This window comes from Rhinolophus hipposideros, assembly GCF_964194185.1.
Source record: "Rhinolophus hipposideros genome assembly, chromosome: 2".
NCBI lineage: Eukaryota > Metazoa > Chordata > Mammalia > Chiroptera > Rhinolophidae > Rhinolophus > Rhinolophus hipposideros.
Window position 1 is genome coordinate 108,972,508 of NC_138048.1, and position 14,776 is coordinate 108,987,283.

The following is a 14,776-nucleotide window of genomic DNA, read 5'->3' on the forward strand; positions in this document are numbered from 1 at the left end:
AGCAACCTTACCCCCGCTCTACAGATGAGGAAATGGAGCCTCAGAGAGGTTTAGTACCTTTCTCAAGGTCACACAGCTTAGGGGTGGAGAGGCCAGGATTTGAACCCAGATGGTGTGCTCATGTTGTATTTACTACTTCTCGCTGTAAGGAGAGGTTTGCATGATCCAAAAAACTTCCCCGTGTCTTCGTCTGGTCAGGTTGCTATAACAGAATACCATAGACTGGGTGACTTTTAAAAACAGACATTGATTTCTCATAGTTCTGGAGGCTGGAAGTCCAAGACCAAGGCCCAGGTGTCTGGTGAGACCTGCTTCCTGGTCCACGGACTGTGCCTTCTTGCTGTGTCCTCACAGGGTGGGAGGGGCGAGGGGCCTCTCGGGTCTCTCGTTAAGGACACAGGTCCATTTTTGGAGGCTCACCCTCATGTCCTAGTCACCTCCCAGAGGCTCCACCCCCAGTAAGACCACACGGGGCCTTTGGTTTGAACACATGAATGTGGGGGGACACAAATATGCAGTCCACGGCGTAGAGCATTTTGTGAGCAAATCCATTTATAGAGTCACCCAACGTCACCACATGTGGCCGCGTCTGAATCGACCTCTTCAGCGGAGCGGACGCCACTCCACATGAGCCCTGGCCGTGGAAGGGTCCTCTCTTGAAGGCTTGAAATTTTTACAGCAAGAATGTATTACTCTCTGCTAACTCACAAAATCTCATTATTTACAAAATCTTTTTGAAAACACAGAGTCAGGTGCTTTTTACAATATTTCGTTCGGCTACAGAACTGAGTAGCCGGTCTTCACCAGGTAGTGAGTGGCTGCAGTGTCTCCGTGTCCCAGGTGGAGAGAGGGTCTTTGAAGTTTTATGCCGATCCACTCAGACCTGATTTTAGAAGGTAGTGAAACAAAGCTGCTTCTTTAATCTCCTTTCCTCTGGCACACTCCTCCTTTCACAAACCATAGAAGGCCCCTCCCCAGTGGCGAGGCTCAAATGTTCTCTTCTTTTCAGCAGCGATGAGGGAGAGGGTGTTTCCAGAGCATTTTAGTTCGATTTTGCTTCTTGGCCGTTCAGGACACAGTTCCTGTTTATGGAAGTGGTGGTTTTGCGGTTAGACGGCCTGGGTTAGAATCCTGATTCTGATGCTTACTTGCTTACTGTGTGACTCTGGGCAAGTTGCTTAACCTTTCTGCGCCTCAGTTTCCTCACCTGTAAGATGAGGCTCATAGGAGTGCCTACCCCCTAAGGGTGCTGGGAAAAGTGAATGAGCTGATGCAAACAGAGCCGTCAGGACACCCACGCCCAGTGGCGGTGACCAGCACGCGTGCAGGGGCACTAGTGACAGAACAATGACCTGCAGGTAGTGTCAGAGCGTCCTGCCTGAGATTCCAGAGCCCAGGCTCCCTCTCCAGGGAGCTGGGGTGGACAGGGCCCATGTCCATCCTGCTGCCTTCTGTCAGGGCCTGATGTGCGCTGGGCAAGCCCCTTGCAATGCAGCAGAAGCATAGACCAGCCGCTCGGCCGACTGGGGAGAGCAAAGCTTCCTTCAGGAGGTTCGGGCATATGGTGTGGACCTGGGTGGGTGGCGTGGACCTGGGTGGGTGGCGTGGACCTGGGTGGGTGGCGTGGACCTGGGTGGGTGGTGAAGACCCTGCTGGGTAGTGTAGGATCTGGTCATGTGGTGTAGACCTGGCCAGGTAATATAGACCCAGGCGGGTGGTGTAGACCTGGGAGGGTGGTCTAGACCTGTGCATGTGGTGTAGACCCCGGTGGGTAGTGTAGGACCTGGGCAGGTGGTGTAGACCTTGTCAGGTGGGGTAGACCTGGACAGATGGTGTAGGACCTGGGCAGGTAGCATAGACCCGGGCAGGTGGTGTAGACCGAGGCGCAGCACCCATGTGGTGATGGCTGCTTCTCACTGGCTTCCAAGCACATTCCCTCGCAGGGTCTACTCTGCAGGGAGACGTGGGGCTGCACTGGCACACACTGTTCTGAGAATGCAGATGGGAGCCAGTGGAACGTGCCAAGCAGCAAACACAGGCGATCTGGGGACCCGCGTCCAGCAGAGCAGCCACTCCCTCGTCCCCTCGTCCTGAGGGACAAAGAGCTACTTCCTGTGGAGAGTTGATACTTTTCTGTGGGCGGCAGCCCATCCTTTAGCCTAAGTGGCCTGAAGGTCCTTGCCTCAGCCACTTCATGGCAGCCCAGAGCAAGCCACGGGCCACGCACCCTCCGCATTGTCGGCGGGGGGGGGGAAGGGCCAGGCACACAGTGCTCGGGAAACCAAGTGACGGAAGCCAGGCCGCGTGGCCCCGGCCTCCTGCAGCCTCATCTTCCGGGTCTTCCCCCTCCTTCCTTACCCCCCCTCGGGTTCCAGGCCTGGGCCTGCCTGAGGAGACTGGAGGTTGGAGTCCTGCCCAGCTTCCCCTCCTGCTCCTGTGAGAGGCTGCCCCAGGGGGAGTCCTGCGTGGAAGAACCATACGGTTATGTTCTTGCACTGTCATTGAGTCCACCCGGGATTTTAGAAACCATTTCCTAGACTGCTGTGTGCTCTGTGTCTCCATGTCATTGGAGTAGACGCCGACTGTGAGGTCAGGTAAACACATCAGCTGTCACCGAGGCTTTGTCCTGTTGTGTGACATTTAGGGCGTTTCTGTGCCCTCCCCGCTATGAACACTGCCGGAAGAGCCTTCCGCCTGCCCACAGCATCCCCCTGGGTACAGCTTCCAGGTTTGTTTTCCTCACTTGGGATGACTTTCATCAGGAGCTTCTGAAGGCTGGAGCTGGAGGTAGTGTAGACCCGGGCATGTGGTGTAGACCTGGGTGGGTGGTGTAGACCTGGGTGGGTGGTGTAGACCCGGGCATGTGGTTTGGACCCGGGCATGTGGTGTAGACCTGGGCAGGTGGTATAGACCCTGGCAGGTGGTGTAGGTCGGTACAACTCAGCCTAGGAACGGGGAGCCCCCCGGCTGCTGTGGCCACGTGCCAATCACTTAGCCCGAAGGTGTGATAGGAATTTTAACAGTGATTTTAGTTGAAATGGTTAAGAACAAAGAAGCTGACTTCTGTGAATTTGAAGCATTGTGATAATTGTTCTAACAGGTTTCACATCTGCATGAAACCATGTTTTCTGTAACAATTGCATTCCGGGCAGGAGTTTTGTTCTGGGCTGAGGAAGGCTGGAGGTGCTGGCCAGCGGGAGGGCCGGTTGCCGAGCCGGGTTCCCGGTGAGCTGCAGCCTGTCTGCGGCCCAGCCCGTACTTGGCTGCACAGTGTTTTGCTTCTGAACAACTACCAGGCAATTCTCGCAGGAGCCTCAGCCGTGTGTACCCGTCTTCCTCACCCTCATCTTCCAATGGACTGTCGCTGCCCTGACGTGCAGCCTTGAAAAGATCAGTTTTTAATGTTCCGGTTATCTGGGCTCTCCGAGGGCCAGGGAGCCCATGACATGTCCTTGGAAGGCTTTCCAGGCACCCGGTGTTTCGAACAGCGCCCTCACCTCTTCGCCCTTAACAGGTGAGGCCCCCCCACTCGTGGCGGCATTACCCAGGACTTGGTACCGGCGCCATCTGTGCGTGGCCTGCGTTCGTGAAGAGTGACTGCGAGCTGCACAGACGGCGCCCGGCACACAGAGTTTCTGACTTCAGAGCACTCGAGCCGCGGCCGCTGGCCTCTCTGGGCTCACACCTCAGGCTGTTTACTTGTGTTTGGTTTGCATAGTAACCCGTTTGTGGTGTGGATTGGGAGGACACTGTGTCAGCTGGTCCCTGCAAGCACCAGCCTCCTGGAGCCTCTGCCACTGCATTGCATTTACCCCGGAGTGACTCAAAGCAAAGGGCCTTTCCACGTGGGGAGCTTCACTTTTGTTATTTACTTATTTACGTGTATATTTAAAGCTGTGGAAGGGCCGATTGGGTGAGGTGTGGCACACAAAACCGCTTGCCTCCCGCAGGCACCACCGCGGTGCGTCTGAGGAAGGGTCCCGGTGGAAAGGGACGCAGGCCTTGGTCGTGCTCCCAGAACAGTGTGGATGTGAGCAGGCCTGGAGGAAGCTTCTCTGGGACACGCTCGGGCTGCAGACTGTGTGTGCCTCTCCTGCTTCTTCCTGAGACCAGAGGAGAAAGCTCAAGGAACTCGTTTCATTTCCAAAGCCTGCCGGAAAGCACCAGGAGCTCCGTGTCCAAGCGGTCAGTGGGAAGGATGCCCTGGGCATAAGACTGAGGTATGAGCGTGACACCATCAGCTGCAGAGCCCAGTGCGGCCTTGGGGGGCTGGGGGTCTCAAGTGAGTCCGTTCAGCAACTTTCCTCCTTGTTGATGGTCCTGCAGCGTGTTGCTGGTATCCGGAGGGTTCTCTCCATGCTAGTGTGTGCTCAGTGTGGATAAACAGGCTGGTGAGAGGGTGCGTTCCCAGTGGGCTAGCAGCATCTCATTAACCTAATAAATGCAGTAGGCCGGTGTACGAGAGCCTCTGCTGCCTGGGACCAACGTGTTTAGTGAGTGCAGAAAGCCCGGGGCACAAAGCACGGTGATGAGTTCCGCGGCTTCTTTCCTTTTGGAAGTCAGCACCTGTCGCTGCCCTTCTGCGGGTTTAGTCAGGTTCCACATTCTGGAGGCCCAGGACAGCAGGAAGTGACACAGTGCCTTCGGGGGAAACTGGGAAGAGGGTGATTATGAATTAGTAAGAGCCTGAGGTGTGGAGCAGTGGGGAAAAAGTCCAGGACACCCTGGCCTCTGGGGACTGCTGCAGACGAAATAAGCCAGGAGTCACTGCTGGGGGCCTGGGTTGGACTGGTCACATCAGGGTCCCCGGCATCTGTGAAACCTGGCAGAACTCGTGGGTCTGCCAGTTATTTGGTGACTTTGTGCAGAATTTATCTGGAGTTGGCAGTAGTACCCAGAGAGCAGAGCTGTCGTGGTCATTAGATGGATAAATTCACATGCGTACCCGTCACTTAGCACAGCTTTGGTGTGGCTTACCTGGTTGTCACCTGCATGTGTGGCGTGGTCTCCTGCACCTGTCACCGGCCTGTCTGGGTGTGGTCTCCCTGATCCGTCACCAGTGTGCCTGGGCATGGCCGGCATGGCCGTTCTGGTTATGTGTGGACTCTGCAGCCTCAGACCTCAGCCCTCCCGGTTAACTCGGGCCGTCCGCACCCAGTTCTGCGATGTTTCCAGAAGAGACGCACCCTTGAGGGCCAGGACTGGGAGGTGAGGCTGGCAGGAAGGGGGCCAGGTCGGAGCTCTGCCCTGCACACACGGGGGCTGAAGGTGACAGGCAAGGACCTGGGGAAGGGAGGTGGCCGATGGGACGAGGGCCGCAGAGCCTGGGTGCTCATGTGCCGCGCAGGCGGGGACTGGGCTGTCCCGCATCTTCCCGCCCCTTCCCTGGGGGCACGTAGGTGGGATTGTGTGTCTGTCTCTGCACAGCGCCTGCAGCTTGGTGGGGCCCCAGGGAGAGAGAGGCTCTCTCTCCTGCCACCAGGCGCCCCGCCCACCTGCCCTCCCCTGGTCCCTTAGCTTCACGTCCCTCCCTGGGGGTCACGCTCTGAGGCTGTGTTTTATGTTCAGTGCTGGTTGGCTCCTTGTTTCCAGAGCGGGGCTGGTAGCTCTTGGCAGATGCTGCGTGGGCAGCGCCCGGCTCTCTAGGGGCTGTGCTTAGCCTGTGGCCTTGGGGACCCCGAGGGCTGACAGATGGGGTCCTCCGCTGGACAAGGAGGTGTCAGCGGGGTAACAGAACTTTTCAAAACTACATAATGATGACAGGTGCATATTTGTCATTCGTATTTCCCCACGTCTGATGGTCGGATAATTACTACTAGCTAAGCAGGAATAATTAATTATACCTTGAGTTTCTCTCAGTTGTGGGAGAAAGGGAAATTGGAAATTTTATGAGAAAACTTACCTAGTCTAAAGAAAGGTTTTCTTCAGTTTTTACAACATACCTTTCACGTGGCTGCTCTGAGTTTCTGTCAGCACACTCCTGCTCTTCTCTTTTCATATTTATTATAAATCATTAATTTTCAAGTCCAGGGAAATCATCTAGAGATACTATATTCTTGTGTAATATGTTCAAATTAGCTTTGTTTTCTTTAACCTTAAATAAGAACTGTGGAGAACGAAACCGACGAGGAATCCAGAGGCGGGAGTGACATCGGCCCACGTGGGGTTCTCAGGCAGGGCCGACGGGACCCTCGGGTGGATGGGACCTGAGCACTGACCAGCCGGACACGCGGCAGTCAGGAGCCTGCGGGGAGTTTCCATTCAGCAGAAACACGACTGGAGGAGGATTTGGGTAAAATTCCTACGCCAACCTTTATTGGAAAATAAATAAAGCCAAGATTCTCAACAGGCTAGGTTTGCTGCATTTGACACAAACAACGTAAAAAGCACGATGAAAAGCGACGAGGAACTCAGCAATCCTTACAGGTGATGGAGCCAAACACAGGTTAGGGGTTCAGTCTTGGTTCTGCGTGGCCTGGAGAGAACTCTCAGTATGTCTTTTCGCCTGCGCGGCCTGTCTCCTCCAGGGCCCTGGTTCAGGGAAGGCTCCCCATTTGGCGTGTTGACCACGTCAGGCGTTTTTCCAGGGGCTTTCCCTGTAGCAATCCCTTAAATGTCACCACCACCCATTGATGTAGGTAGAGTGGTTATTCCCAGTTTACAGTAAACCGAGGCTCAGCTTGGAAGTGGGGGCAGGTACTGCCTGAGGCTGTGTGTGCACCCTCGCCTGGGTGTTCCCAGCGGCCAACGCAGAACCTGGGCGTCTCGGCCTCCGGCGGTGTCGCCAGGAGAGAAGGGACTCTTTCTGTGACACACTGAAGGCTCTGTGGTCCACAGTCCAGAGCAAGGATGAGAGTCAGGGCCGCCTCCGCCTGAGAACCGACCACCATGCTGGGGCCGGTTGCGTGCCCGGCGTGGGAAACTGGGAGCGATGGGTTGTGGGGCGGCTCAGGTGTGGCCTGTTGGCCTCTCTGCCCTCCACTCCCCACACCCCAGAGCTCTGTGCACAGGCCCCGTCACTGCTCCCTGGGGCCCAGAGTCCAATGTAGAGCAGAGGAGACATGAAACAGGCATGGCAGCCGGTGCCACGAGACCATGTGCTGAGCCCAGGCCCAGAGGACCCCCCCGGTGGCCAAGACTGGAGGCCAGGGGCTCACAGGGGTCTCTGCAGCCATGTGGGGGTGGCGGAAGCCCACAGGCCTCCCACCTGCCCACTGAGGGGCCAGCCTGACTCCCACCCTGAGAACTCAGCAGGGGGGTAGGGGTGAGGGTAGAATGTGGGGGGCATCTTAAAAGCCTGGAGCTCGGAAGGTGCCTATTGTTGGGGTGCTGGCAGTGGCAGATGGGGGGTGGGCTGTGATCCGATTTCTGTTCTAGACAAGTCACTCTGGCCACACCATGGAGGAGAGGGGCTGGTGCCCCAGGTGCTGGGGACGCCGGCAAACAGCCTTTCCTGAGGAAAGCAGGGTCACCCTGGATCCCAGAAAGTCCTTTCTAAGTGGAAGCTGGCCTCAGGGCCAAGGTCGAGGCAGGTGCTGCTGCTGAACTCAAGGACACCTGCCACCTTCGTGAGACCTGAGGACCTGTGCCCAGCTCAGCCTCGAGGTCCAGTGTCCCTGAGGCTCAGATGTATCGAGGGGGCCCCGGCCCCTTAAGGCTGCTGCTACCGCCTCGGGGTGGTTTTGTGTGGTGGATCGCTGAGCCGCTGTCTGTGAGAGGATGGTTTATTTCCCTGATTTATTAGAAAGGCAGAGGCCCGAAAGCCTGGGAGAATGGCCCGTTTCTCAGGCTCTCAGACGAGGGCCTGCTCATATCCCAGGAGAGCAGGCACGGCTATTTAAAAGCCTGTCCTCCCAGGTCAGCTGTCCCTCCAGCTACTTTGGGGACTAGGGACTCGGAAAGCCTTAGCCAGCAAGGTGATGCTCAGGGCAGTGCTTGGAAGCCCGTTCCCGGAGGCCTGAGTGGAGGACGGAGTGCTGACCTGCTTCCTCTCCTGATGGCTTGTCGGCCCTGAGGCCAGGGTGTAACTGTAGAGGGGCCTTCACTGTCCAGAGAACCCAGGGCCACCCCACCAGGCGACACTGCAGACCCCCTGTGGAGTACAGGGGTGGGGTCAGGCTTTCCCAGCTGTGAGCCCTCCCCACTGGGCACAGGGTGGCACCCTGGGCAGGTGGGCCACGGCCGGGTGGGGTGGGAGTGGGGGGCCTGCCTGTTGCCTGCTTGGAAGCAGGTCTTTTGTGTCATGTACCAGGGAAGGTACACAAAGCAATGACTTTTCATGTCACCTCGTACAGTGTGATAACCCTGAAAGAAGATACATTGGCTGGAGAACCCTCGAGATACGCTCCCAGTGCAACCCTTCCTGCTCCATGTGTCTGTTGGGGGGCTTTCTGCACCAGCAGCAGGTTTCTCTGGGTGACATGACTCTCCCTGGATGGCTTCATCGCATCTTAGTTTCTTCATGCAGATTCCATCTCAGGCTGGGGAGATGTGGGAGAGAACAGACCTTCACGTGTCTGCTCGGTCACTTGTCCAGTCTATTCACCCCTGTTTTCTGGAGAATAAGAGGTGTCACTCTTCCCACCATTCTCCGCACGGCGTTGCCTGGAGCCGTCTTGGCCCAAGGGCCTGGAGTTGGAACTGGGGGTTACATCTGGCCTCTACAACCTCGTCCGTCTGGTGGGGAGCGGGGCAGCCTGCTCTGGACGGGGGAACCGATGGCCCCAAAGAGAGGATGTCTGCCCATCGCTTGCAGGCCTTTTGGGTCTTCCTCACCGGCTCGCCCAAGTGGCTGTGGGGTTGTGCAGTCGGGGTCCGTCGGTTTCTGACAGGTGAGGGGGGACAGTGTGCAGTGTCAGGTCCGCCATCCAGAGTCAGGGGCTCGGCAGGGCACGCTGACCTGCCCCCTGCCTGAGCCCAATGCCACCTGCCTGCAGCAGCTGGCGCTGAAAGCCGCTTATTGGATTAGTGGGTGCCCGGCAGCCCCCACAGCAGGCTGAGGAAAGCCCGTGTTTTACACTCTGCTTCAGAGTCCTGTTTTCACTTGAGTTGGTCTCCAAGATTTGTGGTCATAATCCCTCCTCCTTGCCTCTGGCCAAAGGTGAGACCCGCTCACACCACCCGCCTTCTCACCACTCTCAGAAGCACTCGGGACAAGATGCTGGCCAGCTACTCGACCTGCGTGTTCTCGGGGGTTTGTGCTGCCCTGGTGGCCGTGGCTGTGGCCTATTACTGGTACTGGTGAGCGTGGCTGTGCCGGGGGCTGGGCCGTCCTGGGGGAGGGGCTCCCAGGAGCTGAGGCTCTTCCCCTCTGTCCCACCTGCCCACCAACTGTCCCGCCCCCAGTGGGGCCCTCGTGGCAGGTGGGAAGCCAGTTACTTCTCAAGCACAGCCCGTCTGCTCCCCACCTCACGAGGGCCCTTTGGGGATTATCCTGTCCTTCAGGGAACGCTCTTTTGTTTGGAATGTTCCGGAAGATGCTTCTGTAGATATAGGCCCTTCACACTGCGCACGTCCCCATGGCTCTCTTGCCTCAGCTCACGTCTCCCCAGGGCGGGTGCTGCTGTAGCTGCTGATACTCGGGCTGTCAATTGAGCAGAAACACGGTGGTTTCCATCAAAGGGACGCCGCCCTGTTGTACCTGTAAGTGAGGAGCTGCTTCACAGTGAGTCACATGCCACCCTCTGGCAGTTGTGACCAGAGTGCATGTCAGCTCTTGACATGAACGTGTGTGGGGAATTGCTGAGGTGTCACGGGCCACACGGGTGGGGATCCAGAGGCTCAGTTCCAGCCAGCCCGTCCTGAGGTTGTGATGGGGCCTCCAGTTTCCATCTGTGAAATGGGATGTTGGCCCTCTCTGTACGTGAGAACCTTTGTATGTGGGCAGATACTAATGGCACCACACAGGCTGGTACCCACCTGATGGTGGCTGTTCTTGGGTGGCCGTGGGGAACCCGACAACAGCCGGGTTACTAACTTTATTTGCTAGAGAATGGATAGTTTCCTGTGAAGAGACATTGGCCTTCTGGAGGTTCCATCTTGGATTATTTTTGTTTCCTCGAACGTACTTGGTTGGAGTGCAGATTCTGTCCTCTGATCTGGAAGCTTTCTCGACTGTAGCTCCGATGGATGCTTCTTCCATTTGTGGTGACGAGCAGGGGTCTGCAGGCTGCAAGGCCATCAGACCGGCAGGGCTGGTCCCACTGGCCCTAGGACTCCGTGGTGACCTTCCCCCTCGCCCCCAGGAGCTCAGAGCCCCCTTCCTCCCAAACTCTGTAGTCATTTACTTCTTAGGAGAACTTAAGCCCCAGAGGTATTTGCTTCTTAGATCTCATGTAAACATGATCAGTACAATCTACAAAGAGAATTATGCAGAACCGAAAGAGAAGCTAGTGTAGGGTTTGGGGGAGGCATTAGCCCAGGTGAGGGAAGAAAGACTTGGCCCTACTTAAAGGGGCCTCGGCCTCTGTGAGCCGGAGGTGGAGGTGGGGCAATTGTTGGCAAGGAAGTCCCCAGGTCCCCACAGGAGGAGCGGACACTTTATCATAAACTTGAGGACACTTTTGAGAATGAAGGGCCACTGCCCGCAGGCCGCCTCCCACGTGGTGCCATCCCTGGGCACCTGGGGCAGGAGGCAGGTGTGTTGGGAGTGAGGGCCCTCCCCCACTTCTGCCGTTACCGTTACCGATGGCCAGTCAGGCAGGGAGAGGCGGAGCAGCTTGCATGTTCGGGAGGCGCCGGCTGCTGGCCCTCCCGGGCCTGGTGGTGCTGGTCAGAGTTGACCCGAGAAGGGACGTCGCCTGCGTCACCAGGGAAGGTGTGTGCTGGTTTTCTAGCCTGTCCTCAGACGTTTCCTCTTCCAGCGCTTGTCCCAGCCACTAAGTAGTCCTGGATCCACAAATGTGTAGAGACCCTGTTCACAGAACATTCTCGACGTTAGCTGTGATCTGAGTGGAGGCGTCAGGCCACCTCTGCCACACACTTCTGAGTCACTATCTGAGAGTCGACACTCAGAACTGGGAGCAAATGGCCAGGTCTTGGTTCTCTGGGTCTGCACTGGCTTCTCAGCCGCCGTGCTCCCCAATGCCCTGCACCCCGCTCTGGGCTGGCACGTGTCTTCTGCCCCAGCTGTGACCGACGCTGACCGCAGCCCAGCAGCTCAGGCTCAGACTCAGTTCTGTTCCACAGCCCAGGGGCTGGGAGGACTTCCATTCTGGTAAAGGTACTGGCACGACTTTGTAAACTTGGGACACTTGAAGGAGAGGCTGCTGGGCTCCGTGGGGAGCTGGGAGCTGCAGGTACTGTAGACCTTGGTTTCCACTAATAGTGACAATGCAGAATCTCCTGTGGGAGGCAGCTTCCCTGGGTGGGTCCCCGATGGCCGCGGCCCTGGCACTGACACCTGCCGACAGCACGGCGTCTCTGCAGCGAGGACTCCTCCCTTGGCAGTTCCTCCCATCACAGGCAAGGGGCTGCGGGAGCGGAGACCAGCTCTGAGGGGAAGTCTGACCGAGCTGTGAGTCACAGTGAGGCGTGTGGCGGCTCAGCCCCTCCCCAGCAGGTCTGTCTGCAGCTGCCTCGGCACAGTGTCCAGGGACGGAGCCATGTGTGCTCAGGAAGCCCCACGGCAGCTGTGGTGTACGGTCCCAGACCGCCTATGACACGTGAGAAAACGCTGGTTCAGACTCCCACGCACCTTCGCTTGCCGGCTGCTTTTCTTTTTACTCGACAAAGTCACCGGTAACTTCTTCCAGATGTGGTGCTGTAGCAAGACTTACGATACACACACTGGGCCATAAAATCTAAGTGTACTTCTTTAAATTGTTCACTGATAACAAGACCAGCGTAATTGCCAGCCCACACGCTGCTGGGCATGACCCCACAGCCCAGTCATGCCCTGTGGCTGCACCGCCTGCTGCTGACGGGTGCTGTGGCCTGGAGGATACCTCGTGTGGGAGAGCAGTACTGTCCTGGCTCAGTCAGGAGGCCCGTTACTGGGGTACATGTTACAATTCAGGGAAATCAGTGTGATGGGAGTGAGGCAGTTACGGAGGAAAGAGGAAAGTACCGCTTAGAGAGAGAGGTAATTTCGGGGGCATTTTCCTGGGGGACCGGACAGTGTGCAGGGTACTTCATGCAAAGTGGCCACGAGTGTTCCACCCTGGTATGATTTTCCAACAGCAGTGCCAAACGTGAGATGGAGAGCTTGGAGTTTCTGTGCCAATTAGACGGAATTTAAAATTAAAAGCAATTAAAATGTTTCAGTGTTGCAAAATTATTCCTAAATCATTGGCATTTTTAAGTTAAAAGCTGTCTTGTATTTTTGAAAGATTGATTGGGATGGTAGAACTCTTGGGCAGGTGTCCCAAACCTTGATGGAATCTGGAAGTGTCTTTTGTTGACCATTTAATTGAATACTCTCCTGGAGCCAGCAAGTCATGACTTTTTAGTTTCATTTAATCTAAGAAATCCCTAAAAATAGTGCAACAGATAATCTGCCTCTTAGTGGCAGAGCCAACATGCCCACCTTGGTCGAGTTCCAGGTGCCTTACACATGCCCTCTTTTGTGTCCTTCCTCCCCTCTCCTCCAGATAGGCTTTGAAAGCTTTTCCAAGGGAGGGGTCACTTCTACGAACCTGTCATGTTGCTTGGTGGCAGAATGCCTGTCTAGTAGAAAGTGCGGTTCTATCAGGAGATAAACTTGGAGGGCAACCAGCAGCTGGTATCAGCTGCCATCCCGCAGGACAAACCCCGCCCGACTCGCTGGCACAGGACAGGCGTCTTCTCCTCTCGGGGGCCCGTGGGCAGTCCTGCTGATTTGGGCCAGGCGAACGGTCAACTGAAAAAGTGTTGGTGTGAGAATATCCTCATTGTTACCTGTTGTAAATGACTCCCTGAAGCTGTTTTTAACTTCAAGGATGCCTTTCAGTTGTTAAAACATTTTTATAATTACATAAGTGATCATTATTTCAAGCCAAAAAATGTAAATGAAAAACAGAAAAAGGTACCCCCAAATCCATGTTACTTTGTTACCAGAGGTTGGCACCATCACACGTTGGCTCAGGTCCTCTCGGGGGGGGGGGTGTTGTAGCGACGCGTGTCCCCTCGTCAGCCTGCAGTGTGGAGTGTGCCGTGCACATGTCACTGAGCTCCCCACACACTCGATGCCGGGGGCTGACGTGCCAGCAGGTGGCTCTGCTAGGTTTCCCGGGCTGGCCCCTTGTGTCTCCGATTTTGGGGGGTCATCCGTAACTAACACAGTGACGGTCCTTAGACATTCCTCCTGCACCCTCTCCTGGTTTCCGCACGATCCGTTAGCGTTGTACCTCGGGACTGAAGGATGAGGGCGTTAGAGGTTGGAGCACGTTGTGCCCGATGGCCGTGCAGACGAGACGCATCTCCTCAGGGCTGTCATTTCACGTTATTTTTCTCAGCTGATGGCAAAAGTGAATTCACCCTTTTTGTAGCTCTAGCTCTTAAGGCAGTAAGTTATTTGTAGGGTTTGAAGACTTGAGTCGTCTTCAGAGTTACGTAGGCATACACTGGGTACCATTCAGCTGTGCTCACAGTATGCCCTGGAAGCTTCTGGAACCCATGGGCCATGCCGGCCCGGCTAATTCAGTGTGACCTGGAGGAGCATGTGTTTTGGGGGACGTTGAGCCTCCAGCTGGCTGCTGGGCCCTCGGTGAGCAGATTCTGTGCTCGGCAGCACCATGGCTGTCACAAAGGGACGTCCACGTCTCTGGGGTGACCTCGGGCAGTTCCTTCACAGAAATAGACAGGAGCACTGTGGTGAGGGGGTGCCAGGTGCCGTGTGCCCTCAGCCAACACAGCAGTGCCGTGCACGGTCACTGTGGAGGCTGTGGGGGCCTCGCCGGTGTGTTTGTTGGTATTTAGTAGACGTTGGTGAATGAACCCAATCACCACTCATTCGCCACACATTTCTCACGGTCCTGGGCGCCGTCCCGTGCGACAGGTCAGGGAAGCTATGAACGTGGCCTCTGAAGGGCCGGGTCGCGGCTCTAGTTGCTGGAGATCCCCCGCCCCCGGGTGTCTCTCAGTTCCAGTGCGACACTTTCTGAGTACTGGGGTCCAGACCAAGGATGCCCTATCCTTGCTCTCCAGTGGGAAGAGAGGAAGTATAATTAACAGCATCTCTTCTTCATCCCACTGAAGTGCTCTTCATGGCTCAGAATGAGGAGCAAAATCCAGGCCAGGAGGCTGCATGCTCAGCAGCGGTTCGGGGCCTTCCCCCCCAGCCCTGGGGCCAGGCCCACACTGGTCAGCCTCGGAGTAGCTCCTGGAGTTCCGCGTCCTGTGGGGCGGCCTCCGTCCCTGTGCCAGCCTGAAGGGGAAGAAAGGGCCTGCACCGGGGAGCCCGTGCCCGGCACAGGCAGCTGTGGCTTGCAGAGGAGCCGTCTGGCATGTAAAATGAGGGCCGTGCCGGTGGGTCGTGCTGGGGAGAGGGTGCTGGTGTCGGGACCAGCCGTGACAGCACATTCGCACTTTAGTGTCCCAGTGATCGTCGTTTAAGATCAAGATTGAGAGGACAACCAGAGCAAAGTTCCTGTGTGTGAGCGTGTTGTGTCACCACTTCTAGTCGAGTTTGGCGTCCCTTGTGAATGGGCAGCGGAAACAGGCTGTGCCCAGGGCCACCCGGGGAGGGGCTGGGGGGCCACTTAGCGAAGGGGCGTCGAGCTGAGTTTGAACCTTAACATTTCCTGTCTTCCCAAGATTTGTCAGCCTTCCACTCTCACCCCATTCTTCTGTAACCAGC

General features: G+C 56.5%; 1 protein-coding gene across 7 annotated transcripts in view; it reads left to right on the forward strand.

The window, feature by feature from the left end:
• The window catches only part of AGPAT3 (1-acylglycerol-3-phosphate O-acyltransferase 3), a gene marked incomplete at its 3' end in the record, with an annotated part of 96,107 nt that overhangs the window by 45,253 nt on the left and 36,078 nt on the right, over window positions 1-14,776 (forward strand). Inside the window, exon 1 of one of the 7 annotated variants that reach the window (XM_081070600.1) lies at window positions 3,805-4,220. The exons of the other annotated variants lie outside the window; for them this stretch is intronic. Of the gene's footprint in view, window positions 1-3,804; window positions 4,221-14,776 lie in introns of those variants that run through there. 7 annotated transcript variants of the gene reach the window in all.